Source organism: Brachyhypopomus gauderio, unplaced genomic scaffold (genome assembly GCF_052324685.1).
Source record: "Brachyhypopomus gauderio isolate BG-103 unplaced genomic scaffold, BGAUD_0.2 sc51, whole genome shotgun sequence".
Classification (NCBI taxonomy): Eukaryota; Metazoa; Chordata; class Actinopteri; order Gymnotiformes; family Hypopomidae; genus Brachyhypopomus; species Brachyhypopomus gauderio.
This window is the reverse complement of record NW_027506876.1, coordinates 299351-316590: the sequence shown is the minus strand read 5'-3', so window position 1 is coordinate 316590 and position 17240 is coordinate 299351. Positions and strand designations below refer to the sequence as shown.

Here is a 17240-nt window from a genome sequence, read left to right as displayed (position 1 = left end):
TCGATACCTTTATAACACAAACGTCTACAAATCAACCAAGTAGCATGAGTTTTCTACGTTGGGAGACAACATGACAAAGCACTACGTACGTTTCCACTGAGTTTCATTTTGATTGAACCGATCAACACTTGCTAAGCAGTAGGTCTACTCTGCTTTAAGACAAAACATTCACATCCAAACACCAAATGTTGACATCATTCGATCCCTTTATAACACAAACGTCTACAAATCAACCGAGTAGCATGAGTTTTCTACGTTGGGAGACAACATGACAAAGCACTACGTACGTTTCCACTGAGTTTCATTTAGTTTGAACTGATTGCATTAGTACTGCTATGAAGGTACATGGCGATTTAGAACATTCCTGTATCGATCACATGAGACTGAGAGCTCACTTTGAGGATCTAAAGGGAAGAGCTCCCCGATAGCCTTTACACTGGCAACAAACCACTAAACAGCAGTGGTGTGTTTGTAATTCTATCAAGAAGCATGTTTCTGCCTGGTATCGAACCAGGGACCTTTCGCATGTTAGGCGAACGTGATGACCACTACACTACAGAAACCTTGCTTGTCTGAATGGGCACATCTCTCGTGGGCGTTTCCTCATACAATCAGAGCATGGAAGTAATCATGTCAACAATGGCTAAGCAGTAGGTCTACTCTGCTTTAAGACAAAACATTCACATCCAAACACCAAATGTTGACTTCATTCGATACCTTTATAACACAAACGTCTACAAATCAACCGAGTAACATGAGTTTTCTACGTTGGTAGACAACATGATAAAGCACTAGGTACGTTTCCACTGAGTTTCATTTTGATTGAACCGATTGCATTAGTACTGCTATCAAGGTACATGGCGATTTAGAACATTCTTGTATTGATCACATGAGACTGAGAGCTCACTTTGAGGATCTAAAGGGAAGAGCTCCCCGATAGCCTTTACACCGGCAACAAACCACTAAACAGCAGTGGTGTGTTTGTAATTCTATCAAGAAGCATGTTTCTGCCTGGTATCGAACCAGGGACCTTTCGCGTGTTAGGCGTATGTGATGACCACTACACAACAGAAACCTTGCTTGTCTGAATGGGCACATCTCTCGTGGGCGTTTCCTCATACAATCAGAGCATGGAAGTCATCATGTCAACAATGGCTAAGCGGTAGGTCTACTCTGCTTTAAGACAAAACATTCACATCCAAACACCAAATGTTGACTTCATTCGATACCTTTATAACACAAACGTCTACAAATCAACCAAGTAGCATGAGTTTTCTACGTTGGGAGACAACATGACAAAGCACTAGGTACGTTTCCACTGAGTTTCATTTTGATTGAACCGATCAACACTGGCTAAGCAGTAGGTCTACTCTGCTTTAAGACAAAACATTCACATCCAAACACCAAATGTTGACATCATTCGATCCCTTTATAACACAAACGTCTACAAATCAACCGAGTAGCATGAGTTTTCTACGTTGGGAGACAACATGACAAAGCACTAGGTACGTTTCCACTGAGTTTCATCTTGTTTGAACTGATTGCATTAGTACTGCTATCAAGGTACATGGCGATTTAGAACATTCCTGTATCGATCACATGAGACTGAGAGCTCACTTTGAGGATCTAAAGGGAAGAGCTCCCCGATAGCCTTTACACTGGCAACAAACCACTAAACAGCAGTGGTGTGTTTGTACTTCTATCAAGAAGCTTGTTTCTGCCTGGTATCGAACCAGGGACCTTTCGCGTGTTAGGCGAACGTGATGACCACTACACTACAGAAACCTTGCTTGTCTGAATGGGCACATCTCTCGTGGGCGTTTCCTCATACAATCAGAGCATGGAAGTCATCATGTCAACAATGGCTAAGCAGTAGGTCTACTCTGCTTTAAGACAAAACATTCACATCCAAACACCAAATGTTGACATCATTCGATCCCTTTATAACACAAACGTCTACAAATCAACCGAGTAGCATAAGTTTTCTACGTTGGGAGACAACATGACAAAGCACTAGGTACGTTTCCACTGAGTTTCATTTTGATTGAACCGATCAACACTGGCTAAGCAGTAGGTCTACTCTGCTTTAAGACAAAACATTCACATCCAAACACCAAATGTTGACATCATTCGATCCCTTTATAACACAAACGTCTACAAATCAACCAAGTGGCATGAATTTTCTACGTTGGGAGACAACATGACAAAGCACTAGGTACGTTTCCACTGAGTTTCATTTTGATTGAACCGGCTGCATTAGTACTGCTATCAAGGTACATGGCAATTTAAAACATTCCTGTATCGATCACATGAGACTGACAGCTCACTTTGAGGATCTAAAGGGAAGAGCTCCCTGATAGCCTTTACACTGGCAACAAACCACTAAACAGCAGTGGTGTGTTTGTAATTCTATCAAGAAGCATGTTTCTGCCTGGTATCGAACCAGGGACCTTTCGCGTGTTAGGCGAACGTGATGACCACTACACTACAGAAACCTTGCTTGTCTGAATGGGCACATCTCTCATGGGCGTTTCGTCATACAATCAGAGCATGGAAGTCATCATGTCAACAATGGCTAAGCGGTAGGTCTACTCTGCTTTAAGACAAAACATTCACATCCAAACACCAAATGTTGACTTCATTCGATACCTTTATAACACAAACGTCTACAAATCAACCAAGTAGCATGAGTTTTCTACGTTGGGAGACAACATGACAAAGCACTAGGTACGTTTCCACTGAGTTTCATTTTGATTGAACCGATCAACACTGGCTAAGCAGTAGGTCTACTCTGCTTTAAGACAAAACATTCACATCCAAACACCAAATGTTGACATCATTCGATCCCTTTATAACACAAACGTCTACAAATCAACCGAGTAGCATGAGTTTTCTACGTTGGGAGACAACATGACAAAGCACTAGGTACGTTTCCACTGAGTTTCATTTTGTTTGAACTGATTGCATTAGTACTGCTATCAAGGTACATGGCGATTTAGAACATTCCTGTATCGATCACATGAGACTGAGAGCTCACTTTGAGGATCTAAAGGGAAGAGCTCCCCGATAGCCTTTACACTGGCAACAAACCACTAAACAGCAGTGGTGTGTTTGTAATTCTATCAAGAAGCATGTTTCTGCCTGGTATCGAACCAGGGACCTTTCGCGTGTTAGGCGAACGTGATGACCACTACACTACAGAAACCTTGCTGGTCTGAATGGGCACATCTCTCGTGGGCGTTTCCTCATACAATCAGAGCATGGAAGTCATCATGTCAACAATGGCTAAGCGGTAGGTCTACTCTGCTTTAAGACAAAACATTCACATCCAAACACCAAATGTTGACTTCATTCGATACCTTTATAACACAAACGTCTACAAATCAACCGAGTAGCATGAGTTTTCTACGTTGGGAGACAACATGACAAAGCACTAGGTACGTTTCCACTGAGTTTCATTTTGATTGAACCGATTGCATTAGTACTGCTATCAAGGTACATGGCGATTTAGAACATTCTTGTATCGATCACATGAGACTGAGAGCTCACTTTGAGGATCTAAAGGGAAGAGCTCCCCGATAGCCTTTACACTGGCAACAAACCACTAAACAGCAGTGGTGTGTTTGTAATTCTATCAAGAAGCATGTTTCTGCCTGGTATCGAACCAGGGACCTTTCGCGTGTTAGGCGAATGTGATGACCACTACACTACAGAAACCTTGCTTGTCTGAATGGGCACATCTCTCGTGGGCGTTTCCTCATACAATCAGAGCATGGAAGTCATCATGTCAACAATGGCTAAGCGGTAGGTCTACTCTGCTTTAAGACAAAACATTCACATCCAAACACCAAATGTTGACTTCATTCGATACCTTTATAACACAAACGTCTACAAATCAACCGAGTAGCATGAGTTTTCTACGTTTGGAGACAACATGACAAAGCACTAGGTACATTTCCACTGAGTTTCATTTTGATTGAACCGATCAACACTTGCTAAGCAGTAGGTCTACTCTGCTTTAAGACAAAACATTCACATCCAAACACCAAATGTTGACTTCATTCGATACCTTTATAACACAAACGTCTACAAATCAACCAAGTAGCATGAGTTTTCTACGTTGGGAGACAACATGACAAAGCACTAGGTACGTTTCCACTGAGTTTCATTTTGATTGAACCGATCAACACTGGCTAAGCAGTAGGTCTACTCTGCTTTAAGACAAAACATTCACATCCAAACACCAAATGTTGACATCATTCGATCCCTTTATAACACAAACGTCTACAAATCAACCAAGTGGCATGAATTTTCTACGTTGGGAGACAACATGACAAAGCACTAGGTACGTTTCCACTGAGTTTCATTTTGATTGAACCGGCTGCATTAGTACTGCTATCAAGGTACATGGCAATTTAAAACATTCCTGTATCGATCACATGAGACTGACAGCTCACTTTGAGGATCTAAAGGGAAGAGCTCCCTGATAGCCTTTACACTGGCAACAAACCACTAAACAGCAGTGGTGTGTTTGTAATTCTATCAAGAAGCATGTTTCTGCCTGGTATCGAACCAGGGACCTTTCGCGTGTTAGGCGAACGTGATGACCACTACACTACAGAAACCTTGCTTGTCTGAATGGGCACATCTCTCATGGGCGTTTCGTCATACAATCAGAGCATGGAAGTCATCATGTCAACAATGGCTAAGCGGTAGGTCTACTCTGCTTTAAGACAAAACATTCACATCCAAACACCAAATGTTGACTTCATTCGATACCTTTATAACACAAACGTCTACAAATCAACCAAGTAGCATGAGTTTTCTACGTTGGGAGACAACATGACAAAGCACTAGGTACGTTTCCACTGAGTTTCATTTTGATTGAACCGATCAACACTGGCTAAGCAGTAGGTCTACTCTGCTTTAAGACAAAACATTCACATCCAAACACCAAATGTTGACATCATTCGATCCCTTTATAACACAAACGTCTACAAATCAACCGAGTAGCATGAGTTTTCTACGTTGGGAGACAACATGACAAAGCACTAGGTACGTTTCCACTGAGTTTCATTTTGTTTGAACTGATTGCATTAGTACTGCTATCAAGGTACATGGCGATTTAGAACATTCCTGTATCGATCACATGAGACTGAGAGCTCACTTTGAGGATCTAAAGGGAAGAGCTCCCCGATAGCCTTTACACTGGCAACAAACCACTAAACAGCAGTGGTGTGTTTGTAATTCTATCAAGAAGCATGTTTCTGCCTGGTATCGAACCAGGGACCTTTCGCGTGTTAGGCGAACGTGATGACCACTACACTACAGAAACCTTGCTGGTCTGAATGGGCACATCTCTCGTGGGCGTTTCCTCATACAATCAGAGCATGGAAGTCATCATGTCAACAATGGCTAAGCGGTAGGTCTACTCTGCTTTAAGACAAAACATTCACATCCAAACACCAAATGTTGACTTCATTCGATACCTTTATAACACAAACGTCTACAAATCAACCGAGTAGCATGAGTTTTCTACGTTGGGAGACAACATGACAAAGCACTAGGTACGTTTCCACTGAGTTTCATTTTGATTGAACCGATTGCATTAGTACTGCTATCAAGGTACATGGCGATTTAGAACATTCTTGTATCGATCACATGAGACTGAGAGCTCACTTTGAGGATCTAAAGGGAAGAGCTCCCCGATAGCCTTTACACTGGCAACAAACCACTAAACAGCAGTGGTGTGTTTGTAATTCTATCAAGAAGCATGTTTCTGCCTGGTATCGAACCAGAGACCTTTCGCGTGTTAGGCGAATGTGATGACCACTACACTACAGAAACCTTGCTTGTCTGAATGGGCACATCTCTCGTGGGCGTTTCCTCATACAATCAGAGCATGGAAGTCATCATGTCAACAATGGCTAAGCGGTAGGTCTACTCTGCTTTAAGACAAAACATTCACATCCAAACACCAAATGTTGACTTCATTCGATACCTTTATAACACAAACGTCTACAAATCAACCGAGTAGCATGAGTTTTCTACGTTTGGAGACAACATGACAAAGCACTAGGTACATTTCCACTGAGTTTCATTTTGATTGAACCGATCAACACTTGCTAAGCAGTCTGTCTACTCTGCTTTAAGACAAAACATTCACATCCAAACACCAAATGTTGACTTCATTCGATACCTTTATAACACAAACGTCTACAAATCAACCAAGTAGCATGAGTTTTCTACGTTGGGAGACAACATGACAAAGCACTAGGTACGTTTCCACTGAGTTTCATTTTGATTGAACCGATCAACACTGGCTAAGCAGTAGGTCTACTCTGCTTTAAGACAAAACATTCACATCCAAACACCAAATGTTGACATCATTCGATCCCTTTATAACACAAACGTCTACAAATCAACCAAGTGGCATGAATTTTCTACGTTGGGAGACAACATGACAAAGCACTAGGTACGTTTCCACTGAGTTTCATTTTGATTGAACCGGCTGCATTAGTACTGCTATCAAGGTACATGGCAATTTAAAACATTCCTGTATCGATCACATGAGACTGACAGCTCACTTTGAGGATCTAAAGGGAAGAGCTCCCTGATAGCCTTTACACTGGCAACAAACCACTAAACAGCAGTGGTGTGTTTGTAATTCTATCAAGAAGCATGTTTCTGCCTGGTATCGAACCAGGGACCTTTCGCGTGTTAGGCGAACGTGATGACCACTACACTACAGAAACCTTGCTTGTCTGAATGGGCACATCTCTCATGGGCGTTTCGTCATACAATCAGAGCATGGAAGTCATCATGTCAACAATGGCTAAGCGGTAGGTCTACTCTGCTTTAAGACAAAACATTCACATCCAAACACCAAATGTTGACTTCATTCGATACCTTTATAACACAAACGTCTACAAATCAACCAAGTAGCATGAGTTTTCTACGTTGGGAGACAACATGACAAAGCACTAGGTACGTTTCCACTGAGTTTCATTTTGATTGAACCGATCAACACTGGCTAAGCAGTAGGTCTACTCTGCTTTAAGACAAAACATTCACATCCAAACACCAAATGTTGACATCATTCGATCCCTTTATAACACAAACGTCTACAAATCAACCGAGTAGCATGAGTTTTATACGTTGGGAGACAACATGACAAAGCACTAGGTACGTTTCCACTGAGTTTCATTTTGTTTGAACTGATTGCATTAGTACTGCTATCAAGGTACATGGCGATTTAGAACATTCCTGTATCGATCACATGAGACTGAGAGCTCACTTTGAGGATCTAAAGGGAAGAGCTCCCCGATAGCCTTTACACTGGCAACAAACCACTAAACAGCAGTGGTGTGTTTGTAATTCTATCAAGAAGCATGTTTCTGCCTGGTATCGAACCAGGGACCTTTCGCGTGTTAGGCGAACGTGATGACCACTACACTACAGAAACCTTGCTGGTCTGAATGGGCACATCTCTCGTGGGCGTTTCCTCATACAATCAGAGCATGGAAGTCATCATGTCAACAATGGCTAAGCGGTAGGTCTACTCTGCTTTAAGACAAAACATTCACATCCAAACACCAAATGTTGACTTCATTCGATACCTTTATAACACAAACGTCTACAAATCAACCGAGTAGCATGAGTTTTCTACGTTGGGAGACAACATGACAAAGCACTAGGTACGTTTCCACTGAGTTTCATTTTGATTGAACCGATTGCATTAGTACTGCTATCAAGGTACATGGCGATTTAGAACATTCTTGTATCGATCACATGAGACTGAGAGCTCACTTTGAGGATCTAAAGGGAAGAGCTCCCCGATAGCCTTTACACTGGCAACCAACCACTAAACAGCAGTGGTGTGTTTGTAATTCTATCAAGAAGCATGTTTCTGCCTGGTATCGAACCAGGGACCTTTCGCGTGTTAGGCGAATGTGATGACCACTACACTACAGAAACCTTGCTTGTCTGAATGGGCACATCTCTCGTGGGCGTTTCCTCATACAATCAGAGCATGGAAGTCATCATGTCAACAATGGCTAAGCGGTAGGTCTACTCTGCTTTAAGACAAAACATTCACATCCAAACACCAAATGTTGACTTCATTCGATACCTTTATAACACAAACGTCTACAAATCAACCGAGTAGCATGAGTTTTCTACGTTTGGAGACAACATGACAAAGCACTAGGTACATTTCCACTGAGTTTCATTTTGATTGAACCGATCAACACTTGCTAAGCAGTAGGTCTACTCTGCTTTAAGACAAAACATTCACATCCAAACACCAAATGTTGACTTCATTCGATACCTTTATAACACAAACGTCTACAAATCAACCAAGTAGCATGAGTTTTCTACGTTGGGAGACAACATGACAAAGCACTAGGTACGTTTCCACTGAGTTTCATTTTGATTGAACCGATCAACACTGGCTAAGCAGTAGGTCTACTCTGCTTTAAGACAAAACATTCACATCCAAACACCAAATGTTGACATCATTCGATCCCTTTATAACACAAACGTCTACAAATCAACTGAGTAGCATGAGTTTTCTACGTTGGGAGACAACATGACAAAGCACTAGGTACGTTTCCACTGAGTTTCATTTTGTTTGAACTGATTGCATTAGTACTGCTATCAAGGTACATGGCGATTTAGAACATTCCTGTATCGATCACATGAGACTGAGAGCTCACTTTGAGGATCTAAAGGGAAGAGCTCCCCGATAGCCTTTACACTGGCAACAAACCACTAAACAGCAGTGGTGTGTTTGTACTTCTATCAAGAAGCTTGTTTCTGCCTGGTATCGAACCAGGGACCTTTCGCGTGTTAGGCGAACGTGATGACCACTACACTACAGAAACCTTGCTTGTCTGAATGGGCACATCTCTCGTGGGCGTTTCCTCATACAATCAGAGCATGGAAGTCATCATGTCAACAATGGCTAAGCAGTAGGTCTACTCTGCTTTAAGACAAAACATTCACATCCAAACACCAAATGTTGACATCATTCGATCCCTTTATAACACAAACGTCTACAAATCAACCGAGTAGCATGAGTTTTCTACGTTGGGAGACAACATGACAAAGCACTACGTACGTTTCCACTGAGTTTCATTTTGATTGAACCGGCTGCATTAGTACTGCTATCAAGGTACATGGCGATTTAAAACATAACTGTATCGATCACATGAGACTGACAGCTCACTTTGAGGATCTAAAGGGAAGAGCTCCCTGATAGCCTTTACACTGGCAACAAACCACTAAACAGCAGTGGTGTGTTTGTAATTCTATCAAGAAGCATGTTTCTGCCTGGTATTGAACCAGTGAGCTTTCGCATGTTAGGCAAACGTGATGACCACTACACTACAGAAACCTTGCTTGTCTGAATGGGCACATCTCTCGTGGGCGTTTCCTCATACAATCAGAGCATGGAAGTCATCATGTCAACAATGGCTAAGCGGTAGGTCTACTCTGCTTTAAGACAAAACATTCACATCCAAACACCAAATGTTGACTTCATTCGATACCTTTATAACACAAACGTCTACAAATCAACCGAGTAGCATGAGTTTTCTACGTTTGGAGACAACATGACAAAGCACTAGGTACATTTCCACTGAGTTTCATTTTGATTGAACCGATCAACACTTGCTAAGCAGTAGGTCTACTCTGCTTTAAGACAAAACATTCACATCCAAACACCAAATGTTGACTTCATTCGATACCTTTATAACACAAACGTCTACAAATCAACCAAGTAGCATGAGTTTTCTACGTTGGGAGACAACATGACAAAGCACTAGGTACGTTTCCACTGAGTTTCATTTTGATTGAACCGATCAACACTGGCTAAGCAGTAGGTCTACTCTGCTTTAAGACAAAACATTCACATCCAAACACCAAATGTTGACATCATTCGATCCCTTTATAACACAAACGTCTACAAATCAACCGAGTAGCATGAGTTTTCTACGTTGGGAGACAACATGACAAAGCACTAGGTACGTTTCCACTGAGTTTCATTTTGTTTGAACTGATTGCATTAGTACTGCTATCAAGGTACATGGCGATTTAGAACATTCCTGTATCGATCACATGAGACTGAGAGCTCACTTTGAGGATCTAAAGGGAAGAGCTCCCCGATAGCCTTTACACTGGCAACAAACCACTAAACAGCAGTGGTGTGTTTGTACTTCTATCAAGAAGCTTGTTTCTGCCTGGTATCGAACCAGGGACCTTTCGCGTGTTAGGCGAACGTGATGACCACTACACTACAGAAACCTTGCTTGTCTGAATGGGCACATCTCTCGTGGGCGTTTCCTCATACAATCAGAGCATGGAAGTCATCATGTCAACAATGGCTAAGCAGTAGGTCTACTCTGCTTTAAGACAAAACATTCACATCCAAACACCAAATGTTGACATCATTCGATCCCTTTATAACACAAACGTCTACAAATCAACCGAGTAGCATGAGTTTTCTACGTTGGGAGACAACATGACAAAGCACTACGTACGTTTCCACTGAGTTTCATTTTGATTGAACCGGCTGCATTAGTACTGCTATCAAGGTACATGGCGATTTAAAACATTCCTGTATCGATCACATGAGACTGACAGCTCACTTTGAGGATCTAAAGGGAAGAGCTCCCTGATAGCCTTTACACTGGCAACAAACCACTAAACAGCAGTGGTGTGTTTGTAATTCTATCAAGAAGCATGTTTCTGCCTGGTATTGAACCAGGGACCTTTCGCATGTTAGGCAAACGTGATGACCACTACACTACAGAAACCTTGCTTGTCTGAATGGGCACATCTCTCGTTGGCGTTTCCTCATACAATCAGAGCATGGAAGTCATCATGTCAACAATGGCTAAGCGGTAGGTCTACTCTGCTTTAAGACAAAACATTCACATCCAAACACCAAATGTTGACTTCATTCGATACCTTTATAACACAAACGTCTACAAATCAACCGAGTAGCATGAGTTTTCTACGTTTGGAGACAACATGACAAAGCACTAGGTACATTTCCACTGAGTTTCATTTTGATTGAACCGATCAACACTTGCTAAGCAGTAGGTCTACTCTGCTTTAAGACAAAACATTCACATCCAAACACCAAATGTTGACTTCATTCGATACCTTTATAACACAAACGTCTACAAATCAACCAAGTAGCATGAGTTTTCTACGTTGGGAGACAACATGACAAAGCACTAGGTACGTTTCCACTGAGTTTCATTTTGATTGAACCGATCAACACTGGCTAAGCAGTAGGTCTACTCTGCTTTAAGACAAAACATTCACATCCAAACACCAAATGTTGACATCATTCGATCCCTTTATAACACAAACGTCTACAAATCAACCGAGTAGCATGAGTTTTCTACGTTGGGAGACAACATGACAAAGCACTAGGTACGTTTCCACTGAGTTTCATTTTGTTTGAACTGATTGCATTAGTACTGCTATCAAGGTACATGGCGATTTAGAACATTCCTGTATCGATCACATGAGACTGAGAGCTCACTTTGAGGATCTAAAGGGAAGAGCTCCCCGATAGCCTTTACACTGGCAACAAACCACTAAACAGCAGTGGTGTGTTTGTACTTCTATCAAGAAGCTTGTTTCTGCCTGGTATCGAACCAGGGACCTTTCGCGTGTTAGGCGAACGTGATGACCACTACACTACAGAAACCTTGCTTGTCTGAATGGGCACATCTCTCGTGGGCGTTTCCTCATACAATCAGAGCATGGAAGTCATCATGTCAACAATGGCTAAGCAGTAGGTCTACTCTGCTTTAAGACAAAACATTCACATCCAAACACCAAATGTTGACATCATTCGATCCCTTTATAACACAAACGTCTACAAATCAACCGAGTAGCATGAGTTTTCTACGTTGGGAGACAACATGACAAAGCACTACGTACGTTTCCACTGAGTTTCATTTAGTTTGAACTGATTGCATTAGTACTGCTATGAAGGTACATGGCGATTTAGAACATTCCTGTATCGATCACATGAGACTGAGAGCTCACTTTGAGGATCTAAAGGGAAGAGCTCCCCGATAGCCTTTACACTGGCAACAAACCACTAAACAGCAGTGGTGTGTTTGTAATTCTATCAAGAAGCATGTTTCTGCCTGGTACCGAACCAGGGACCTTTCGCATGTTAGGCAAACGTGATGACCACTACACTACAGAAACCTTGCTTGTCTGAATGGGCACATCTCTCGTGGGCGTTTCCTCATACAATCAGAGCATGGAAGTCATCATGTCAACAATGGCTAAGCAGTAGGTAGCTCCACTCAAATATAAAAAGACTAGATCTAAAAAACTCGCTCCGTGGTACACTGACCAAACTAGAAACTTAAAACAAATAGCACGTAAATTAGAGCGTAAATGGCGATCTACTAAGTTGGAAGTATTCTACTGTGCCTGGAAGGATAGCATCATTGACTACAAACGGGCACTCGCTAAAGCACGCTCAGCATACCTAGCCTCACTGATAGAGAAAAATAAAAACAATCCTAGATTTCTTTTTAATACTATTTCCAAACTTACAAAAAATCAAGCAGGCGCAGAACCTCAGATTCCAGTAAACCTCACTAGTAATGTATTTATAGATTTTTTTGATAATAAAATAGAGAATATTAGACAAAATATAAAACCTTTTATTAGCAATACAACTGGTATGTCATCTGGTTTGGTTGACATCGATTTAAATCGCATACTGGGAGAAAAACTTGATGCTTTTCATCCACTCCCACAATCAGAATTAGAGAAAATAATTTCTTCCTTAAATTGTGCTACCTGCACACTAGACTCTGTTCCATCAAAGTTATTAAAAGAGGTATTACCAGCGGTAACTGAACCTCTTCTAACTATAGTTAACTCATCCATTACAATAGGTCACATGCCCAAATCATGTAAATTAGCAGTTATTAAACCTCTGATTAAGAAACCAAATCTTGATCCTACTGTACTATCTAATTATAGACCCATTTCAAACACATCATTTATATCTAAGATCATAGAAAAAGCTGTTGCCCAGCAATTATGCCTATATCTGCATAGGCATCACATATTTGAAAAGTTCCAATCTGGTTTTAGGCCCCATCACAGTACTGAAACAGCATTAGTTAAAGTAACAAATGACCTCCTCCTTGCTTCAGATCAAGGTTATGTATCGCTGTTAGTGCTTCTTGATCTTAGTGCAGCTTTCGACACAATTGATCATAGGATCTTGCTAGAAAGGTTAGAACGCTGGGTTGGAGTCTCTGGCACAGCCCTTTCATGGTTTCATTCTTACTTAACAAATCGCTATCAGTTTGTAGAGCTCAATAATATTCCATCCAAACGTACAAAAGTTAAATATGGGATCCCGCAAGGCTCCATTCTAGGACCACTATTATTTACACTATATATGCTACCATTGGGCACAGTTATAAACAAACATGGTGTCAATTTTCACTGCTATGCAGATGACACTCAACTTTACATATCAGCCAAACCTGATGACAAACTCATTTTAAGAAAAATTGAGGCCTGTGTAAAAGATATTAAATGCTGGATGTCTCTAAACTTCCTCCAACTTAATGAGGACAAAACAGAAGTTCTTCTTCTGGGCCCTAAGGCCTCAAAACAGAAAATTCCAGATCTAATGCTTAATCTCGCAGGCTACCCCATTACACCTGGCACAGTAGCCAAAAACCTAGGCGTCATACTCGACTCTGACCTATCATTTGATAAATACATAGATAATACTACTAGGATAGCTTTTCTACATCTCCGTAACATTGCTAAATTAAGAAATGCATTATCACAGGATGATGCGGAAAAATTGGTGCACGCCTTTGTTAGCTCTAGATTAGACTACTGCAATGCACTACTGTCAGGATGTTCAAATAGGAATCTAAATAAACTTCAAATAGTTCAAAATGCCGCAGCCAGGGTTCTGACCAGAACTAGAAAATTTCAGCATATCAGTCCAGTCCTATCAGCCCTGCATTGGCTCCCAGTTAAATTCCGTATTGACTTTAAAATTCTTTTATTAACTTATAAAGCATTGCACGGGCTTGCTCCTGAGTACCTTCAGGAACTTATTTCCTATTACGAACCCCCACGCCCACTAAGATCACAGGGTGCTGGTCTTTTATTAGTTCCAAAAATTAAATATAGCCGCAAGCGGCGATAGGCGGGTTCACACACACAATAAGCAAAAGGAAGCCCAAAAGGTCCTTTAGACCTAAAAGTGAAAAGAAGCTGTTTGGGTTTGGCCAGTGTGTGCTCTACAGATAGTGTGTAATGACATCTGCATGTGTCAGAAAGGGAGACACAGAAACAGCACATCTGGCTAGGGCTGCATCTATGTGAACAATATAGGAAGGCCTGCATGTGTCTATACATGATTGGGCCTGTATATCACCGACAGAGAGAGATTGAGGGAGCCAGAGACTATGCTTTGTTAATTCACTCTTTACACACCTAGCATGCCTAACATGACTGCCCATGTATTCAAAGTATGAATGTAGTCTGCAAAGCCTGGCATTACATGACTGACATGACTGGCATGACTGGAATGACATCACTGCCATGGCGAACAAAATTAACATGACTGATATGACTGACATAACTGGCATGACTGTAATGATTTGATGATTTGACTGAAATGACTGATATGACTGGACTGAAATGACTGATATGACTGGACTGAAATGATTGGCATGACATGACTTACATGACTGGCATCACTGACATGACTGATATGACTGACATGACTGGACTGGCATGTCTGATATGACTGACATCACTGGCATGACTTACATATACTATACATATACTATAGATATGCATACAAACTACATACATTTAGGTAGAAGTGTGTGTGTGTGTGTGTGTGTGTGTGTGTGTGTGTGTGTGTGGTAGTGTATGTACTCAAACTATGACAACATATACTAATACATACATACATAAGTTTACATAGAAACTATACATACATATAGGTATAAAGGTGTGTGTGTCTGTGTGTTTGTGTGAGAGAGAGAGACAAAAAAGAAGCCAAATATCAGTTTGTATGAGCATGTGTTAGTCACTGAGATATGGGTGGGTATGGCTAGGGAAGTGTCATTGTGAATGCTATAGGAAGGCCTGCTTGCGCCTGTATGTGTGTGTGCCTGGTTAATAGACACAGAGAGATCTAGGTAGCCAGAGCAATGTTTACTTAGGGCACAGAGATGGGAGGGGGAATGTGGGTGAGAGTGTGAGAGAGACTGAGAGTGTGAGTTTCAGCTTGCGTGCGTGTGAGAAGGAGAAGGTGACAGAGGGACTTTACATGCATTTTTATGCATTGTATATAATACTGCACTGTAGAGCCATACGATAACCGATTTAGATGAAACTTGACAAATTTGTTCAGGATGGGATTCTGAATGGGCTTGTGCATTTTGGTCAGAATTGGGTAAAATATGAAAGAGCTTTAAGAATATGAATATTATATGTATCGATGCTGTCCATTAAAAAAATATTTAGCAGGTATAAGTGTCCTCAAATCCAAAATCTTTGGATTGTTTTTTGATTTCACACTCTGTAGAGTATTATAAGACTTTGCTTGACATGATAGTATGAAAATCCTAGGAGGAGTATGAAAAGTGATGATTTCAAACTATTATTAACTGTAAATAAACTGTGCATTTTTTAATAGGACATGTAATGGGAAAGTTGTTCGCACTACTGCAAGGAATCAAAAGAGTCTAATTGCATGTTCCCAAGTGGAATTATGTAGGGGATATACTTGCTTTATTTGCAATAGCGCCCCCCAGTGGCCAATCGACACCTGGCTGGATTATGTCATAGGGGGTGTGCACTTTTCCACACCCAAGAGGTTTCGTGCAGATCGACCAATGGTAAGCCTGTCAAACGCGTGCCGATCACTGATTGGCCGATTACGTCAGCCATTTTGGAAGTATGGCATGTCTGTTTTAGGACCTGGTTCCCAGAGGCCCATAGATGATGTCTGCCAAGTTTCATGTGGATCGGCCAATCTGAGTGCATGGGGCAAATTTTTGCATGTTATAGCGCCCCCTAGCAGGTGAGGTATGGCAACCTCTGCGAGCTGCCCCAGACCCTCAGAGGGAAGCTGTCTGTGAAGTGTCATCTCATTGCATGCAAGTTTTCTGCAGTTAGAGCTTCATATGCGCAAAATTTACTATTGAGTTTACACCCTCTCATTTGATTGGCTTATACTGACTAGGTAGTGATGAAATTAGCATTTTTGCTGGATAGATTTTAAAGTTCAGACTCTTCTGAACGTTTTGATACCACATATGTGCATGTATGTGAAAAATCCAGGGACAAGTTTGGGCTCAAAGATGTGTGCGATTTTGCACATTATGCAAATTAACTCGAAATCTAAGTGGGCGGAGCTAAAGGGTCCTTGAGGCTTTTTTGTTTGGTTTGAGCCAAGGAATCCATCAGAAGTGGAATTTCGTTTCTATGACCTACGGTGTAGGAGATATGGACCAAAACACAAAATGCTGCGCTATAGCGCCACCATCAGGCCAATGTGGGTCATTGTCTGGGTTTCCCTCATTGCACCTCTGGTGCAACTGTCTGCCAAGTTTGGTGTTTCTGGGCCTTACGGTCTAGGCTGCAGTATGCGTTTTACAGCCTGAAAAATAATAATAATAAGAAAAACTCGAGCAATTACAATAGGGTTCCCACACTATGTGTGTGAACCCTAAATATAGCCGCAAGCGGCGATTGGCGGGTTCACACAAAAAAAGGCACAAAAGCCCAAAGGGTCTTTTAGACCAACAAGTGATATGAAGCTACTTCAGTCCAAAAAATGGACAGATAAAGTAATTTGCAAAAAATTATTCAACTGGGGCAATAAAGGCCCAAAAGATCAAAACAAAATGTAATGGCAAAATGATTCAGATCATAGAAGTTAATCAAATGCTGTGATTAGCTTTGTATGTGTGTGTTTGTGTGTTTTTTCATGTATGCAGTAAGGGCTTCTTGAGGCTTTTTTGGTTGGCTTGAGCAAAGGAATACAGCTGAAGTAGAAATTTGTTTCTAGGCCATACAGTGTGGAAGATATTAGCAAAATGATTCAGACCATACAACTAAATCAAATGCTGAGATTAGGTTAAAAGCACTGATACACTGACCCAGGGGCCTAGTCAAATAAATATACCTTTGGCTGAATT

The 17240-nt window shown here is 41.3% G+C and overlaps 16 non-coding genes across 16 annotated transcripts; all 16 read right to left on the bottom strand.

Annotated features, from left to right (window-relative positions):
- Positions 1-490: 490 nt before the first annotated feature.
- Positions 491-563, bottom strand: trnav-aac (transfer RNA valine (anticodon AAC)). Its single transcript has one exon. It is a non-coding gene; the product is annotated as a tRNA-Val (tRNA).
- Positions 564-1712: 1149 nt separating this feature from the next.
- Positions 1713-1785, bottom strand: trnav-aac (transfer RNA valine (anticodon AAC)). Its single transcript has one exon. It is a non-coding gene; the product is annotated as a tRNA-Val (tRNA).
- Positions 1786-2422: 637 nt separating this feature from the next.
- Positions 2423-2495, bottom strand: trnav-aac (transfer RNA valine (anticodon AAC)). The gene has a single exon. It is a non-coding gene; the product is annotated as a tRNA-Val (tRNA).
- A 637-nt stretch (positions 2496-3132) lies between these two features.
- trnav-aac (transfer RNA valine (anticodon AAC)) lies at positions 3133-3205 on the bottom strand. The gene has a single exon. It is a non-coding gene; the product is annotated as a tRNA-Val (tRNA).
- A 439-nt stretch (positions 3206-3644) lies between these two features.
- trnav-aac (transfer RNA valine (anticodon AAC)) lies at positions 3645-3717 on the bottom strand. Its single transcript has one exon. It is a non-coding gene; the product is annotated as a tRNA-Val (tRNA).
- An 835-nt stretch (positions 3718-4552) lies between these two features.
- trnav-aac (transfer RNA valine (anticodon AAC)) lies at positions 4553-4625 on the bottom strand. The gene has a single exon. It is a non-coding gene; the product is annotated as a tRNA-Val (tRNA).
- Positions 4626-5262: 637 nt separating this feature from the next.
- trnav-aac (transfer RNA valine (anticodon AAC)) lies at positions 5263-5335 on the bottom strand. Its single transcript has one exon. It is a non-coding gene; the product is annotated as a tRNA-Val (tRNA).
- Positions 5336-5774: 439 nt separating this feature from the next.
- trnav-aac (transfer RNA valine (anticodon AAC)) lies at positions 5775-5847 on the bottom strand. The gene has a single exon. It is a non-coding gene; the product is annotated as a tRNA-Val (tRNA).
- Positions 5848-6682: 835 nt separating this feature from the next.
- On the bottom strand, positions 6683-6755 carry trnav-aac (transfer RNA valine (anticodon AAC)). The gene has a single exon. It is a non-coding gene; the product is annotated as a tRNA-Val (tRNA).
- A 637-nt stretch (positions 6756-7392) lies between these two features.
- trnav-aac (transfer RNA valine (anticodon AAC)) lies at positions 7393-7465 on the bottom strand. The gene has a single exon. It is a non-coding gene; the product is annotated as a tRNA-Val (tRNA).
- Positions 7466-7904: 439 nt separating this feature from the next.
- On the bottom strand, positions 7905-7977 carry trnav-aac (transfer RNA valine (anticodon AAC)). Its single transcript has one exon. It is a non-coding gene; the product is annotated as a tRNA-Val (tRNA).
- An 835-nt stretch (positions 7978-8812) lies between these two features.
- trnav-aac (transfer RNA valine (anticodon AAC)) lies at positions 8813-8885 on the bottom strand. The gene has a single exon. It is a non-coding gene; the product is annotated as a tRNA-Val (tRNA).
- A 1347-nt stretch (positions 8886-10232) lies between these two features.
- Positions 10233-10305, bottom strand: trnav-aac (transfer RNA valine (anticodon AAC)). The gene has a single exon. It is a non-coding gene; the product is annotated as a tRNA-Val (tRNA).
- A 439-nt stretch (positions 10306-10744) lies between these two features.
- On the bottom strand, positions 10745-10817 carry trnav-aac (transfer RNA valine (anticodon AAC)). The gene has a single exon. It is a non-coding gene; the product is annotated as a tRNA-Val (tRNA).
- An 835-nt stretch (positions 10818-11652) lies between these two features.
- Positions 11653-11725, bottom strand: trnav-aac (transfer RNA valine (anticodon AAC)). Its single transcript has one exon. It is a non-coding gene; the product is annotated as a tRNA-Val (tRNA).
- A 439-nt stretch (positions 11726-12164) lies between these two features.
- Positions 12165-12237, bottom strand: trnav-aac (transfer RNA valine (anticodon AAC)). Its single transcript has one exon. It is a non-coding gene; the product is annotated as a tRNA-Val (tRNA).
- Positions 12238-17240: the final 5003 nt, after the last annotated feature.